We start from the raw sequence: 6,140 nt of genomic DNA on the forward strand, positions 1-6,140 counted from the left end.
GACAAATTGGATGAATTAACATTTTGATTAGAAGATCTTTTCGCAGCAACAAACTTTTTTATATTTGATTTTAGATTGACAATCATTATTATCAGTTTCCTTTTTCTTCCACAATTTTTTTCTTTTAATCAAATTCTTTTAATATCTTGCATTCATTGCTCTTCTTCTTGCTTTCCAATTCCACAATAGATTTTCGAGATTTCACATTTTTGGAATTGTTTTTCATTACATTCTCCTTTTGAATTTCAGTTGGAACATCTTTTGTTCCAACTTCATTTTGTGAAGATTTCACAATGTTCGCTTGTTCTGAAACATATTTCCCTTTGACTTTCCATGAATTCAATTCAGACAAGCCTTTCGTTTCGACACCGTTGTCTATTGGTTTGGACCAAAAGAATTATTCACAACCTTTTGCATTGTCAAGATTGACCATTGTGTTAATTCTGATGTTTTATTTTTGTCCATTCCATTTTTCACAAAAACTTGATTTGGTGTTTTCTTAATTCTTGGAAAAACAGTTGCTTGAACTTCTATTCTTTGCAAAAGATGAACAATCAACTTCATCTTGAATTGATATTTGACTCATTTCTCTTTCATCAAATTCATACATATTCTCAGAATTGAGATTTCCGTCTGAATTCAATTTCTTGCACAACAAATTAAATTGATTTTGATTTGTTGTTTTCCCTTTTCAGTTAAAATCTCATTTAACATCATTCTTTTTTCTTTGGACTTAATCTATTATTCAATTTTCTCAAGTCCAACTTTGTAAGAATCACCAATAGATTCATTTGATGATACCATCGATTCGCGCCCATAACATTCAGCATCAATTTCATCTTCATTAAATTGTAAGAAAGGTAAAATCATTTTATGCAAACTTTTTCCTATTTCATAGTCAAGATGTAATTGTGTGATGTTAGTGTATATACGTTTCACAATGAGACAAAAAATATTTCTCTGTTTAAGTACAATTTTATTGTCCTTTCTAAGATTTATTACATCTTCTATAGACCTAACAAGATCTAATTCCAAGGCTTCTATTCGAATATGTATCTCTTCATTCTTAGATGAAATCCTGCTAAGAGTATCATCAAGATTAGAATTTCTTAAATTATCACTAAGATCGATAACACTGTCATGTAAATCAGTTAATTTAGAATCAAAACGAGAAATAGGAATGTCAAGAGATTTGAGAATTGAGTGTACGTTATTAATTACCTTTTCGCATTTTGTGCCATGATCTTTCACCGTCTTTGTAGAAAAACATGCATCTGATATGGTTCCTTCGTTTGTGAAGTAGCTTTGATTTTTAATACTGACGCTTTTGACCATGAAATATTTTTCTCCTCTCTTCTTCACATCCTTCACCATAAAGAAATCTCCATGAGTTGGTCTGCGAACTTCATCATCCACCGAATCAGTTGACCAAACTTCCACATTACCATCATCATTATTGTCTTCTGTCACCACCAAAGCTGGATTGCTAGAACTCTTGCGAAGATCTTCAATTTTCTTCAAATAATAATCTTCATCTTTTTCTTTCTTCTCATTTTGCTTTCGCAAACATGAATTCCTTTGAAAAATGATTATTTCCATGGTAATAGTTGTAGTCAAAGCCTAAGTCACCAAGAAGTTTCTTCTCCTCATTTTTATCATCTCCTTGAAAGTTTTTGAAACTTTAATTCCTGGATTTTTCTGAATTTGAATTTTATTACTTCTGATTGTTTCCTGCAGATTCGTTTTTGTTGTTTCCAAAACGAGAAAAAAATATTTTTAAAGAATTTCTTTGGATTTTTTAACATCAGAACTTTATCTTCTTTTGTAAGTTCTTCATCTGAGATATCAGATTCAGAATCTTCCATGAAAATATTTCTCTTCTTTTTATTTGAACATTCACTTTTTGTCACCAAGGCCAATGAACCAACATTTTTAATCAACTTCGCGTCCTTCATTACTATATCTTCATGAGAGTTAAATATACCAAATGTTTGTGCAAGAGAGTAATTCTTGAATTGTTCGTGTACCTTATCAATTACCTTTTCGCATTCTGTGACATGATCTTTCACCGTCTTTGTAGAAAAACATGCATCTGATACAGTTCCTTCATCTGTGAAGTAGCTTTGATTTTCAGTACTGACGCTTTTTACCATGAAACATTTGTCTCCTCTCTTCTTCACATCCTTCACCATCAAGAAATCTTCATGAGTTGGTCTGCGAACTTCTTCGTCCTCCGAATCAGTTGACCAAACTTCCACATTACCATCATCATTATTGTCTTCTGTCACCACCAAATCTGGTTTGCTAGAATTCTTGCGAAGATCTTCAATTTTCTTCAAATAATAATCTTCATCTTTTTCTTTCTTCTCATTTTGCTTTCGCAACATGAATTCCTTTGAAAAATGATTATTTCCATGGTAATAGTTGTAGTCAAATCCTGAGTCACCAAGAAGCTTCATCTCCTTATTTTTATCATCTCCTTGAAAGTTTCTGAAACTTTCATTCCTGGATTTTTCTGAATTTGAATTTTATTGCTTCTACTTGTTTCCTGCAAATTCATTTTTGTTGTTTCCGAAACGAGAAAAAATATTTTTAAAGAATTTCTTTGGATTTGTTACCATCATAACTTTATCTTCTTTTGTAAGTTCTTCATCTGAGATATCAGATTCAGAATCTTCCATGAAAATCTTTGTCTTCTTTTTCTTTAAATATTCACTTTTTGTCACCGAGGCCAATGAACCAACACTTGTAACCAACTTCGCGTCCTTCATTAGTATATCTTCATGAGACTTCAATATAGCAAATGTTTGTGCAAGAGAGTAATTCTTGAATTGTTCGTGTGCTTTGACGGTAGAAACAATTGACTTCCATTCTGACCTCAAACTATTCATGAATTTGAACTTTTGTTCAATGACTTATCTCTTCAAATTGTATTTTAGCATACGACTTAACACATGATTAAATCGATTTACAGTTTGTTTAATAGTTTCATCATACTTTTGCTCAAAAGATTCAAATATAGACGTTAGACAAGAACTAACCAAAAGAAAAGTATCAAGAGGAAGAGCAAACCTTATAATTCTCAAAGCTTTCGGGTTGCTAATTAATATGTCTTTCTCCATAGAATCAATTTGAGTATCAACAACAATGATAGAGTCAAAATCTTTCTTGAGTTGTGACTTCCTTCTTCATCTTGGGATACTTGTGCACTCCTTTTGTGATTGCATATCAGATGCTAGATCCATAAGTTTTAATCCCTAGAACGTAATCTTCAAAGTGAAGAACCCAAACTTCATAGTCTCCGGTAAACAAAATAGAAATTCTCGATGTGAAACCGATATCTCTTGGAAGGTTGAACGTGACTGAGTGTGAATCCTCTTTTGAAATTTTGAATGAAATAAGATGTGAACCAGATCAATGAACTTGAAAAGTAGTAAATCAAACTATTCAAACAAGGAATTAAAGATCAATTTGCAAACTGATTTGAAAAATGTAGAACAGATCTAGAATTTGATGAACAGATCTGGAAAAACATGATAAACACGATGAACATGATGAAATCAAGATCTGAAAAAGCTCAAACGATCACCCGCTCTGATATCAATTGAAGTAGCATTTGGATTCACAATTTAAAATCAAGATAATATTCAAAAAAACACAAGAAGTAAATAAGATTTCTCTTTGATTAATAAGTAAGATAGAACAATTCGATATAACATAAGGAACTATTATATGCATCAAACTCTTACCAATTCTTCTAACCAATATCCCTATATATACATGCTTCAAAGGAATATTAGAAAGGCATCTCAAGTCATAAACAAAGTCGCGAACTTAAGGTATCAAAAATATTCGAGATCGTAACATGACTTACACAAAGTGTTTTGACTAATGTAACATATCAATGTCATTACTCGCCAATAGATAGCCATATATATATATATATATATATATATATATATATATATATATATATATATATATATATATATATATATAAAGAAAATGATAAATTTCCTGCCACGGATCTTGAAGTATAAAGAACGATCTAATTGGTTTTAAATCAAGTCCTCACAGTTCCATTGAAATTTTAGATACCATTGACAGGAAGCCTGATTTAGCCTATATATTGATTCCTTAAGTTTAAACATTGAATGTTCTTGACCCTTAGAATTAAAACCTTTCAGTTGGGTCATATGTACACTTTTGTCTAAATCCATGCAAAGAAAACAATTTGACGTGTATTTTATGTAGTTCTAAAACAAAAGAATCTACAAGGGCCATTACGATCCTAAAGAAGTCATTTATAAAAACGAATGAGAAAGTTTCTAGGTAATAAATACTATCTTTTTGTGAATACCCTTTAACGACCAATAAATATTTATGTCGTCTGATGTTAATCATTGGGATTCAGTTTGGTCTTAAAGACCTCCTTGCATCCTATGGGTGTGAGACCCTTCGGTAATTAAGCAAGTTCACATACATCATCCCATTACATTGAATTAAGCTCTTCAGTCATAGCTTCATTCAACTTGATCACAAGTTATAGTATCACTATCTGTGTCAGGGTCATTTCCTTCCCTATATTAAGATCGACCTCATGTAATCATCAGAATTTCTAGGCCACCTACGTCATAGAAAATTTCTTGTAGGCTATTGAGTTTCATGAGTTTCAATGTCAATCAATTAAGTGGGTTCATTTTGTTGTGTTTCATTTGTCATTTCATTTGAAGACTTTTTCTCACGAGGCAAAACATGTCGACTTGAATCTCCTAATAAAGTACAATTCATAGCGAGTACTAGAATTATACTTGAAGATTCTTGGAGGCCACTTGAATTATAGTTGAAGATTCTTAGAGGTCACTTGAACTATAGTTAAAGATTCTTGGAGTCCAAAATACCTCAATAAACCACTCTCATTGATTTTGACATGCTCAAGAAATGTGGCATGCTTCATTTCTACGATTTGGGTACTATGTAATGGAGCATAAAATTGGTAACAATTAGACTTGTTAGGATACGTGATAGAGAAGCAACTTATGATCTTCATGTTAAGTTTTTGTGAATAAGAACAATAGTGTTTTGCTTTGGTCGGACAATCCTACACCTTTATCTTAGTTTCCTTCACTTCAAAAACTCAATGGATTTTTAGGAATAGAATTTGAAGGAAAACTACTCAAGATATAGATGACTGTTTTAATGCCTTGGTCCATAAGAGTTATGGTAAGTTAGTGCTTGCAAGCATACCTTACACCATGTTTGTTAAGGTTCTATTCATCATCTCGGTTACACAGTTTTGTAGACGAGTACCTGACATGGTGAGTTGCTTAATAATGCCATGATCTACAAAATTCAAATAAAGATCAGGGTCCTTTATCGACGTCTGTATTCCTACAATAATATACACCACCCACGTCTATTCTCACTACTTTTATTTTTCTGTCAAGTTGATTTTCAACTCATGAAAAAAAGGCTTTTAAGATTTTAAATCTTTTTAGGAGATTTATACTTTTCATTCATCAAGGAAAGATACATTTATCAAGTGTAATTAGCGTTACAAGTTATTTATGATATATGACCACAATGTCCACCGGAAAAATTCACAACTGGCCGCAATGATCAATATTAATAATCCTAGACTTCTTGTGGATCTTTCCTTATTCCCAATTATACACTTGAATCATATATTGAATCTTAAGAAGTCAAGTTATCGAGGAACTTCATATTTTACGAGATGTATATTCTTCTTATGTAATGTATGGCCTAATTGTTAGTGCCACAACATATAAGAGGTCTCCACTTCTCTATTATCTTTGTTCAAATTATCATTACAATATAATAAAGATTCAAAAAATGGTTGTTGAGTTTTAATTGATAGATGTCTCACTCCAAACAACCTTAGCCAAGAACATGGGCTTGAAACTAGTAGTTACATCATTGTATCAATCGTAAAAGTATAGATAAAATTCATCAACTCGGATACACATAATAAGTTTCGAGTTATACTCGGTTTAAGAGTATTGTCAAGACTTAAACAATGATCATTTCTAGTATAATGAAGGTAATCTAATCGTTTCTATGTTTAAGCCTTCGCGATTCCCAACTTTAATATATGAAATGAATTATTTTAATGTATTATG

The sequence above is a fragment of the Lactuca virosa genome, chromosome 4, assembly GCF_052849685.1.
Source record: "Lactuca virosa cultivar CGN04683 chromosome 4, Lactuca_virosa_CGN04683_v6, whole genome shotgun sequence".
Lineage (NCBI taxonomy): Eukaryota > Viridiplantae > Streptophyta > Magnoliopsida > Asterales > Asteraceae > Lactuca > Lactuca virosa.